The 12,238-nt window shown below is 33.8% G+C and overlaps 1 long non-coding RNA gene across 1 annotated transcript in view; it reads right to left on the reverse strand.

Annotated features, from left to right (window-relative positions):
* Positions 1 to 1,690: 1,690 nt before the first annotated feature.
* The window catches only part of LOC309623725, a 327,034-nt gene continuing 316,486 nt past the window's right edge, over positions 1,691 to 12,238 (reverse strand). Inside the window, exon 2 of the long non-coding RNA XR_014241502.1 lies at positions 1,691 to 7,366. This is a non-coding gene — a long non-coding RNA (uncharacterized lncRNA). The remainder of the gene's footprint in view (positions 7,367 to 12,238) is intronic.

Below are 12,238 nucleotides of genomic sequence, written 5' to 3' on the forward strand. Positions count from 1 at the left end.
ACATTAGAGACCTAATCCTGTATCAAGTTGTTTAAACCCATTTTATTGTGAGGATATAGTAATGGCTAAGAGCGTGGTATCTAGCGCTGGACTGCCTGTGTTAAAATCCGAGTTGTGCCACTTACCAACTATGCAATCTTGGAAAACATTACTTGACCCTCTTAGTCTCACTTTCCTCCTCTGTAAAATGAGGATAGTATTATTAGTACCTGTCTCATAAATTTGTTATGAGGATTAAATTAAATGAGCCATTACATACAAAAAGCTTAGAAAAGCACCTGATATATAGGGGATTTTATATTTTTGTTTAACAATGCATACATGTCGAATGTCATAGGATTTATACACCAGAGGAACTCATTCCTGAATTTCATATAAATATATCCAACTGCCTAGTCAACATTTCTTTAAGATGTTTAAAGGCAGCTCAGACTTTGCATACTCAGTTAATGGCAAAACCATCCTCCAACTTCGCAGGCCACACATCATGGAGTGACCCTGGACCTCTCCCATCTTTTCACACCACACATATAATACGCCACCAAATCATCTAGTCTCAATCTTCCTACTTCTCACTCTTTGGTCTGCTATCTCCCAGTTCCCAGCTATAATCATGGCACACCTGTGTTATTATCATTGCCTTAAGAAGGATTCCCTAATTCCAGGGCTGTGCCCCTGTAGAGCATCATCAACACTGCAGCCAGAAAAGTCCCCTTCAAAGATAAGAGGCATCATGGTACTGCTCTATCCAGGTCCATCCCATGCCTTCTGGTCTCACTCAGAGGAAAAAGCAAAGTCCTTACCCTGCCCATGAGGTCCACTGTGTATCAGAGCTCATTTCCTGCACTCCTTCCCCACTCTCTCTCTCAGCTTCTGTCGCACTGATCTTGCTGGGTTTTGATCATGTACATCAAATAGCTCCCACCTTTTCACCCTGAAATGTGTAGTTGACTTCAGAATGCTGTTCTTCAGATATTTGCGTGGTTGCTCCCACATTTTTCTCACGTCTTTCCAAATGTAATTTTATTGGGAAGACCTTCACTTAACCATGTTTTTAAATTCTGCAAAATACTATTTCCCCTTTGCTCTCCAACACAGAAACTTCCTATCACTCTTCTCAGCTTATTTTTGGCATAGCATTTCTCATTTTCTATAAATTGATTTACCTATAATTTAAATATGATTTACATGTTATATAATTTCTTTACTTTTATTCTTTTCACAAAAATGTAAGCACCAACAGGGTTAGTAATTTTTAATGATATCTTTCACAAATTTATACACTACTCAGAGAGAGTCCTTGGCACAAAGTAATGTACAGATTGCTTTGAATAATATTTTTGAGTAAATTAATCCATGAATCTATAGTATAATTTACCTCCCCTCCCTACCAAGCATTGGATGCTTTATTTAAACTAGGGAGAAAATCATTAAGGAAAAAAATAAAGAGCATGAGTGAATTAATTTTTGTCTGCATGTCACCCACTCTACAGAAGTATCTGAAATATAAAAAAGAATTTTAAAATGATATTAAAATACATTTAAAATACATCATTTCTCTCTATTCTCCCTATTTAATAATAATTTAAAAATAATTTTGGTATGTAGACATAGGTACAAATATTTGCTCTTTTTAAATAGTAGCTTATTGTTTTTAGCAGACTCTGGGACCCATAAGTTTGTGATAAAATAGCAGGCGTTATTATGAAGTCAAAAGTGATTTAGCCCATTTTTAGTGCAAAAATATACAGTAAATTTCTCCCATTTACTTAATACTGGTTTTAGTTTATGTGGCAACGAAGCCTCACTGAGTCTCAAAGTTCAATGCCCTCTTTGCCTCGAATTGGTCCTGGGAAATTCAGTACAATGTTGTTAGAAAACAGATAAAGGAACAACCAAACGCAATGATATACAATACAACAAAGCTGTTTTACTCTAAAATCATTACACAAGCTTGTATCAAAGCACATGGTACTTAATCACCATTCCAGAGGAAGGAAAATTGGTAGCTAAAAAGATATCTGAGGGCTTCCCTGGTGGCGCAGTGGTTGAGAATCTGCCTTCCAATGCAGCGGACACAGGTTCGAGCCCTGGTCCGGGAAGATCCCACATGCCAGGGAGCAACTAAGCCCGTGTGCCACAACTACTGAGCCTGTGCTCTAGAGCCCATGAGCCACAACTGCTGAGCCCACGAGCCACAACTACTGAAGCCTGCTCACCTAGAGCCCCTGCTCTGCAACAAGAGAAGCCACCGCAATAAGAAGCCTGTGCACCGCAACAAAGAGTAGTAGCCCCCACCCGCTGCAACTAGAGAAAGCCCCCATGCAGCAACAAAGACCCAACACAGCCAAAAATAAATACATTTATATACATATAAAAAAAGATATTTGGACTAAATTAGAGTAGTATAGGATTACCTGCCAAATGGAAAGAAAGGTTATTTGCCCCAAGCTTGAAGTATAGAAGAGGGTTCACCCACTGCAGAGGTAGCCCAAATTAAAAGATGTGCTATTTTGCTCTGCTTTTCAAAGACAAGTTGTGGCGTTCCAAAATGTCAGATAAAATCATGTTCAAATATGAACACAAAATACATTTCAATGCTAAATATAAATATATATTTTAATTATCAGCCACTCTGGGTTTATAACACTATAGCTCCCCTTAACTCAAATAGATAATTAGGTATCGGCTACATTAAAAGAATCATTGCCAAGGGATATTTGATATTAAACCAAGGAATCAGAAGCTGGAATCTACTAGTGTCTCCTTAATAGGCTCAATAATTATCCTTGAAAAGTGATTTTACTCTTCTCTGCTCTGTCCTGGTGTTTTTATAAAATTGCCAAGTTCAGCTGTATTATGAACGTGATTTAAAAGAATACTGAGAAAATTAACAAATTAGTACTTTTCAAGAGCTTTAAAATTTGATTAAAGTTTCTATCTTCAACAAAAATTGAAACCTCTTACTGTGCATGATTTTACTCATTTACATCCAAAGACCTTTGATTAGAATAATTTTTCAAATATAAACAATTAGTAACAGGCCATTTGTTTACTAAATGTTATAGAAGAGACCCAGCTGTCTTTATCTGCTTCATTTGACTATTCTGAATGTACAATTTTCTCATGACATTTCACTATTTAAACATGTTTAACTAAACATGAAGATCTTTTGGGATTGGATATTTTAAGGTTATCTTCCATGTACTGTCAAAGAAGAAACATGTTTCAATCTGAGAAAATGATTAGCTTTTCCACATAAGTTGACTCCACTTTTAATACACCCTCGAAATAGATCTCATCACTTACTCAATTTATTAGGATGTAGAAGGGGCCTTTTTAAAATCAGCTTTAAAATTATGTTCTGCTGACTTGCAAATGGCAGGTCAACGCTAACTGAGAGAAGCCTTAAAAACTCTTGACACATTTTATCCCTGCACAAAATTGCGTGCTCCCTGTGTTCTAATCCTTGGCTTTCCAATATTGCCTTTACGAGGTTAAGAAGATGAATGATCATTGCTTTTAATCCTCACCATGATTTATGAGCCTCTTGGTATCCTTTCCCCAGAGCAGCTACAACTGTGTGGTTGTTCTGCCTGCTGCTTAAATTACAGACATCTGCAAAGTAAATTATGGATTGTTGTCCCATAGACCATAACAAAGCATCCTCTTCATCTCTCCTGCAGGATTTTTTTTTTATTAGAACAAAGACCATGTGCATTTTTACTTGCCTATGTACTGAAGAATTTTAAGCTAAACTGAATGATAGTACAATGGACTGAATTATGACCTGTCACATAACATCAAAGCAGCATGACATATAAACAGGACTACCTTAAAGCTAGAAAAAAAAAAACCCTCCCATTTATTTATATCTTTCTTCTTTATTTAAGGAATACCACCTTTAGGTTCTCAGAAGGAAGGTAACCTTTAAAATGAGCTAAAAATATGTGCTATGGAATAAAGAAGCAGGTAAGTGACCTGAGTCTCCAAGCAAGCAAGATTTTAAGAGCATCTTGTGGATATTTAAAACTAAATATTGAGCAAACAAAGAGAAAATTACATGAAGGAGAATCCATGGAAGATTGGGGCATCTTTTTTTAGATTTTTTTTTTTTTCTTGTACTGATATCACTGGTAGTAAACCTGTTTTAATATCCTGGAAGCATGTCACAATCATGAGTAACTGGAACAATTCTTTCTTCTGAATAAAAAGCCTAGCAGAGTCTAAGTTGAAATAGTCAACTCGCTCTGTATTTTCCTTTCTTTTCTGTGCTTATTATTCTGTGTCGATGATGAATCATAATTCCCAATGACAAGTCCATTGTGCAGTCCTAACAGGCATGTTTCAAATGACTAACCTTTGACAATTACCCAAAAATAGAAATATTCCAGCATTTATTTTCTTCAGATGTGCTAATTGCAACCCAAACAATAACCCATCAGGGGAAAACTACACTAACCAAAAAAAAAATTTTTAATAATGCCTTACAAAGTATATTTCTTTCTTAAACAGATGGCTCTGCAGTTCATTTTTGAACCCTACTGTCAACTCAGCAGGATGTTGTGAGCGCTACAACCAGATATGCTCTAACCAGTCCTAGCTGAGCAGATCTGTTGCTCCCTCTGTGTCCATCAGTTTGTGTTTCACCTCGTCACGGCTGAGGCGATATTCTCTTAGTGTCAGGACCTGCTATTCATCCCACGACCTAAAGACTTTATTTTTCAAGATAGATCCTTGATTTGTTTGCCTCTGTGTCAATCTCCGAGTTCATTCCCAACATTTTCCTTTTGCAACCGTACTTCACCTCTTTGTCCTATTGAAATGTTATAAAATTCACCATATATGAAATAATATTACATATCTTCATGCCTTTTATACATCTATACCCTCTTATTTACATATTTGTATGCACTTCTTTTTAAAATCAGCTCAAATGGCCTTTTCCTGTTTTCCCTTCCCTTTCAACCAAAACATGCAGAATGGAATCCCATCCCAACTTCTCTGCAATCATAGCATTTTTCATATTGAAACAAAAAAGGATTCTATAAATAGTCAAAGAGTGCTGTTTGACCATATGAAAAAAACATGATTTATTTCTTTTCTTTTTTCTTTTGACATAATTGATAAAAATAATCTAATTACTTATTAGGCAATCATGGACATAAGTAAGAAGTGAGTAGAACAAATGGTAAATTTTGTCAAATGTTAAAGGAGAAATAGACTGCTCTTTCTTTGTTCAGAAAAGAATTTACAGAAGGAGGTGCTGGGATTGTAAACAGGCCCCAGGGCATTAATGTATTCAAAAATAAATTAACAGTAGACAAATATTTTAATACTAAATTTGTTTGCCTTGACACCTATATCGTCAATGTTCTTGGATATCACTGTCTATTTTTTTTTTCCTTTTCTGGCCACGCCATGCAGCTTGTGGGATCTTAGTTCTCTGACCAGGGATTGAACCTGGGCCACGGCAGTTAAAGTGCCGAGCCCTAACCACTGAACCACCAGGAAGTCCCTCAGTCTATTCTACTATATCATTCCACTGAGATTACTTTCAGGTCTATTTTCATATGTGAAATTTATGAAAACCCTTATGCTAAAAGGGAAACAATTTCAAGCCATTCTCTTCAAATGTCTTCTGCATTAATTTGAACTCTCTCCTGATTGAAAGCAAGTGAACATTCTAATTTCTTTAAATTTATTCATTCTCAAGTTATTATCTCTAAACTATTCTTAAGTAAAATGGTTATCAAACTCATGTATTTCTTTTAATCTTCAGTTATAGCACAGAGAGAACCAAAGGACATTTAAAAAGAGTATGTTTCTCTTTTATTTGGATCTTTGGATGTTTTAATGCTTCATTAAGCTTTAAAGTAAAAGACGCAAAGTCTTGCATTAATAATTAGAATGGTATGGTATTCCTTTTTTATTACTCATTCTTGCATCACAAATAATATTTAGCTTGATGAAATCACGGTTTTGTAAGAAGGATAAGTTGCTGGTTAAAGGAATAAAATGTGAAGTGTTAACCTCTCTTACCCTATCAATCTTAGTATAAGTTCTGGAATAAAATCCCCACTCCAAAATTATTTAAAATCAGAGATTTAAAAATTATTCAAATTTTCTATAAAATACAAAGATTTTACAAAGTAAAAGTAAGCTATTTTCTATAAGGTAGATCTGAATATTAATGAGAACAAATTGAAGGATAAATGGATGACAACAAGGAATAGGAATCAGTAGTGTTTGAAATATAAAATGGTTAATCATTTTATTTCAAAGTTTTAATACTGAAAAATTTTAAGATTTGTCTTAAGATCTGACAAATTGAAATTAATTGATGTTGTAAAGGTAGATGAAAGCATAACATTTTTGAATGAATGTATCTCATCAAAAAGTTAAAAACAAAAAGAAAAGGTATAATTTTTCTATTTATTAAATATGAGTATGCAGAGAAACTTTGAACAAATATCACAGCAAGATCCATAAAGCCACATTAGCTTAATTACATAGTTGCCTTATCCCTTTAACCTTTTCTTTCTGAGCTATTATATCATGGTTAATCTTAATTGATCACTGATTGAGAACTGAGAAAATGAAACTTGTTTTGACTGTAGCCTAAGAATAGATGCTACATTTACCAAGCAAGGAGTGTCAAGGTGATGTTTTAATTATTGTTTCTAGAAGGTTAACTGTAAATGTCTAAATCTCAGGGTTTAGATTTCTCATCAGCAAAGGAAAATCAGCCTACGATTGCCTGCTGAAGAAACAATTGAACTAGACTCTGTCATATTAATATTAATAAGGACAAGAAAATTTGTGACATTGTCTCTTTGTTCCTGTGTCAGAACTTCATCTGAGGTTTGCCTTTGAAATAAGACATACCCAATTTAACAAAAGTAATATCCACTAATTATGAGGGAGTGGGCAAAGTGTCATAAAAAAGAATATAAAAGAAAGAAAATCAATTTATGTTCTTTTGGAAGTACATAGCCACTAGGGCTTCTCAAAAATCTGCATGTAAATTGAAACAGTGTGAGAAAAATATAATAAAGTAGCTTAAATGTACAGGATCCTTGCTAAAAGAAATGGTTACTTAGGTTTCATGGTTCTGTTATTTTATGTCAACCACCTGTAAGTATATAAACAATTGAATATTCTGATTTCTAATGAAACAAATATTTTAAATAGTAAAGAAGTTTTAAAAAGAATTTGAATTTTAAGGTATTTATTAGGAGGTTAAAAGCATACATCTTGATGATATTTAAATGTCACTTACCTTTGAGAAGGCTGGCATCCTTTAAAACTCGAAAGTGCTATTGAGTTCCAAATGGACTATATTCCCAAATAGAGTCGAACAGAGCTGGAAAGACAAATGTACACAGAGTTGTCATGTCAAATATGTTTTTCTAACATATATTTTAGAATATTTTACATTTACTTAAAAGCTTCAAAGACAGTTCAGAGTTCTTGTATACCCTCATCTAATTTCTCCAATTGTTAGTATTTTATATACAATAGTTTATTTGTCACAACTTTTGATATATTGTGAAACATGAACTCAAATAAACTAATGTAGATACTTCTTTCTGATTTCATAAGTTTTTCTCCTAATGTTCTTTTTCTGTTCCAGATGTATTGAATTTAGTCTTTACGTCTCCTCACCCTCTTCTGGACAGTGATAGTTTCTCAGATTTTCCTTGTTTTTGATGACCTCATGCATCTTGAAAAGTAGTGATCAGACATTTACATGATATCCTTCAACTGGAATTGTCCTGATGTTTTTCTCACATTAGATGAAGGGGGATGAATGATCTAATTTTTTTCATTAGACTGGTTTTTGGAGGAAGACTACAGAGGTAAAGTCCTTCTCACCACTTCATATCAAGGGCGCATGTCAACCAGCATAACTTTTTACTGTTGATATTAACCTTGATCAGCTGACTGAGATAGTGTTTGTCTCAATTCTGTACTGTAAAGTGACTTTTCTTCTCCCTTTCTATACTGTGCCCTGTAGAAGCAAGTCACTAAATGCAGCCCATGCTCAAGGGTAAGAAGTCTACTTCTTTGTGGGGGAAATAACTACAAAATTTATTTGAAATTTTTTCTGTAGGAAAGATTTGCCTCCCCATCTTGTTTGTGTAGTCATTCATTCAGTAATTTATGTATATCAGTGTGAACCCATGGATATTTATTGTGTATTTTGTGTTATAATTTAATTCCACACTATTTTGTTGCACAATTTGGTCCAGCTTTGGCCTTTGTGAGCTCTCTTCACTTGGCTTTGTATCTTTTAGACATACCACATCACTATGTTTATCAAGCTTACATTTTCAGACTCCTTTCTTAACTTCTGATACTCTAAGATAGTCCATGCTAATATTATATGCCCTAGACTCAGCAATATTTCAAGGATGCTGGTTGCTTTTGTTGGAGAATGGTCTTAGGAACCAACATCTAGGCCCTAGGTGATTTCCTTGCTACTGGAACACCATTGCTTCTAAACCTCCTCCAGGGACTGAGCTAGGAAATATGTTATTTATACTAACTTGTGTATATTCACATATCCATAATTGTTTCTGATGTTTCTAAACATTATTTTATACTGTTATCTCTGACTCTAATCCCATCATATATTTCAAATAAACAGCATCTTGGATTTAGTAGAATATATTATTGGAAACACATCTTACATTTCTGTTTGAAATGTTTCTATTTGAGTAATATATTGGGAGTGAATCTAAAAAGATGTCCACCCAAGTGAGAAAATACATGCCTGGTGTCTGATTCTGAAGAATCTTTGGGAAAGTCCATGGGCTTTTATTGTCATTCATTCCTACTGAAGTTCCTCATGCTTGGAAAAGGAAAATAACCTTTAATAATGTGTGCACACAACCACAGCTACCTGATGGTTTTTTTTCAAGTGTCATAGACAGAAAAAATAAAAAGAGCATGAGGAAATATAGATTAGTTATTAACTAATATATTTTTTTCTGTTGATATTACTGTGTCTAGGTTTTATACGATTAGATTTTCTTTAAAGGATGAAAAGTCTGAGATATCAAATTTACCTATCTGAGAAATTTTATTTTTAATAAATTTATTGAAAATTAATACATATATATTAGCCATTATAACTAAATTCTAATCAGAATGCTTAGAAGCGCTTATCATCATTTTTATCACAAAAAGATTGAGTGGAAAATATGGATAACAATAGACTAGATTGATAATCTATATGGGATGACTGTTATTTTCTGGAAGTAAAGTAACTTAATCATTTTTATCCTGGTGTGATGGACTGTATGTTTATGTTTTCCCCCAATTTTGTATTTTAAATCCCTAACTAATCCTCTTGTAATGGTGTTTGGATGTGAGGCCTTTGGGGGATAATTGAGTTATAAAGGTGGAGCCCTACTGATGGGATTAGTGCCCTGATAAGAAGAGACATGAGAGAGCTTGCTTCTCCCCTGTGAGGATACAAGGAAAAGACAAACCAAGAAGAGGACAATCATCAAGAACAAAATCTGCTGCCACCTTGGTCTTGGACTTCCCAGGTTCTAGAATTGTAAGAAATAAGAGTTTGTTGTTTAAGACACACAGTTTATGGTAATTTGTTATAGTGGTCCAAGAAAATGAAGACACCTGGTAACATATAAAAGTTTACCTGTCAAAAAATCTTTAGGATTATAAACCGTTAAAATAATAAATTCAAAAGAAATTCTCAGACATTATATACCATTAAATTCTATTCGAAACTTTGGTTAAAAGGTACCAGGACCTGTATCAGTTTCTTCTGACTGTGGCAAGAAATTGCCACAAAGGTAGGGGCTTAGAAAAAATAGAAATGTATTCTTTCACAGTTCTGAAGGTCAGAAGTCCAAAACCAGTATGACTGAGCTGAAATCAAGGTGCTAGCAGGGCTGCTCTCTTATCAGTGTCTAGGGAAGAAAGCATTCCTTGCCTGTTTTAACCTTCTAATGCCTGCCATAATGCTTTATCTTGTGGCCACATTATTCCAGTCTTAAAGGCTGGCATCTTCAAATTTCTCACTCCTCCTTAACATGCTTTCCCCTCTGTGTGTTTCAAATCTCCCATATGGTTTCACTTATAAGTATACATGTTACTGCATTTCGGGCCCATTCAGATAATCCAGGATAAACTCCCCATTTAAAGATCCTTAGTAAAGACCATTTCTTGCCATATCAGGTAACAGTCATAGGTTTCATGAATTAGGATTTGGCTATAGTTTGTGAGTCTATTTTTCAATCTACTACAGATTACTTTATAAATTTCCTTCCTATCCCCTTCTATAGAAGAGAAAAAAATATTAGGATAAAACAATTTCCTCATGAGTCTATTTTTCAATCTACTACAGATTACTTTATAAATTTCCTTCCTATCCCCTTCTATAGAAGAGAAAAAAATATTAGGATAAAACAATTTCCTCATGAGTCTATTTCACGTAAGATAGTGTATATAGTTCTGGTAACATTAGAAGTATAATTAAACACAATGAAAAAGTGTTTTAAAATACTGTTTAAGATAATATAGGATAGGCATAATTTTAAGTTGCTTGGAGAGATGGATATTACTTAATAATATAACTTAAATAATTGATTAGTTCTTTTCCTTATAGACTAGGATCATTGATAACCTACAATTATGTTGTGCTAAACTGAATAAAACTACAGAACTAATGTTTCAGAATTATGGCTCTATAATCTTTAGAAAAAATCTTAACTAAGCAAACCTTTACAAAAAATTTAGAGGAAACACCTTATAAATTCTGAAGCATATTACATTTGTAAATTATTACTATGGGCACAATTTATCTCTTCCGTTTGGTCAATTTTCAAGGGACCCTGACAGTAAGAAAGTGACTAGCAATAAAGTAAGAGGCGTTAGCAATAAAGGAAGAATGGGAGCTGATAATTCAGGAAATTATCACAAATAAAGGCATGAATGGTTTAGTGGGGTTTAAATTCCCACCGCTGTTAAGAGAATCCACATCGCAGGGCATATGAACTAAAGGAACTAGAGATGAGATACTTGCATGTAAGGGGTATGTAGAAGAGTAGCCCCATCTATGGAATGAAATTAGAAAAATCTTCTACCCACCAGTTCTGAGAAGCTACACAAATATCAGCTGCTCACCATGCACCACAGATAGAAAAGATGTCATCCTTGAGAAAGCAGATGGCAAGTGTGGACCTAATGTGCATATGAAGTTTAAATTCATACGCATATATGGTATAGGGACTCCAACCCAAAATATGAACATGAAACTTGGTATGGCACTGGTGAAACCAGTAGAGACTCAGCAGAGCAAATGCAAAACATCTTAAAGAGGTTCTTTCACAATCTAAGACATTAGACTCCCATAGTAGGGGTCATGAGGGGAAGACAGAGAAAAAGCAACACACCATGAATGAAAGTCAGCAGAAGCAATTAAATGAAAGATTTGTTTCTTAAGAACTAGAAATAATAGAACAATCCATAAAAGACATATCATAAATATATTTAATTTCTTCTGAGTTAAAAAATAAGAGAAAAATTATAAGGTAAGAGCATGTCAGAACTATAAAAAACAAATTGAACCAAAAAAAAAAAATATATATATATATACACACCTAGAAGCAATCTCATGAGCCATGTCTAGCTAATCCTAATACTCATTTGAAAGAGCAAAACCGAAGAAGTACACAGATTATGCTGGAAATATAAAAATAAAAAAGTTCTCCCTATCAGATATCAAAAATTATTATAAAAGAAAGAAAAAAATATTGTATTGCTACTGGCACAGATAGAGCCCAAATGATTTATTCAGTATAAGAGAAAGTTGAGAAGTAATGTTATACCTATATGGAAACTTGATATACAGAAGAGATGCCATCAAAATTAATAAGAAAAGAACAGAATATTAAATCAAATAAGTGGTGCTGGAACAATTTGCTATGCAGACGCACAAAATGAAAGTAGATTTCCTTCATCATACAATGCACAAAATAATTTTCAGATGTGTAGAGAAACAAAAGCTTAAAATATAAAAGAAAATACAGAATATTTTATGAAATATGAATTTATAAGTTTTCTTTAAGTGAAATTTTAAAAGTACAAGTCAAAATGATACATTTGAATTAGAATTAAATCATGTATCCAAAATTAAACTTTACAAACAAAAGGAAAATCTATGTCAGGGACTGTGAGAAGAACTTGTAATTTATGGAACAAA

The sequence above is a fragment of the Balaenoptera borealis genome (assembly GCF_965194805.1).
Source record: "Balaenoptera borealis genome assembly, chromosome: 2".
Taxonomy (NCBI): Eukaryota; Metazoa; Chordata; class Mammalia; order Artiodactyla; family Balaenopteridae; genus Balaenoptera; species Balaenoptera borealis.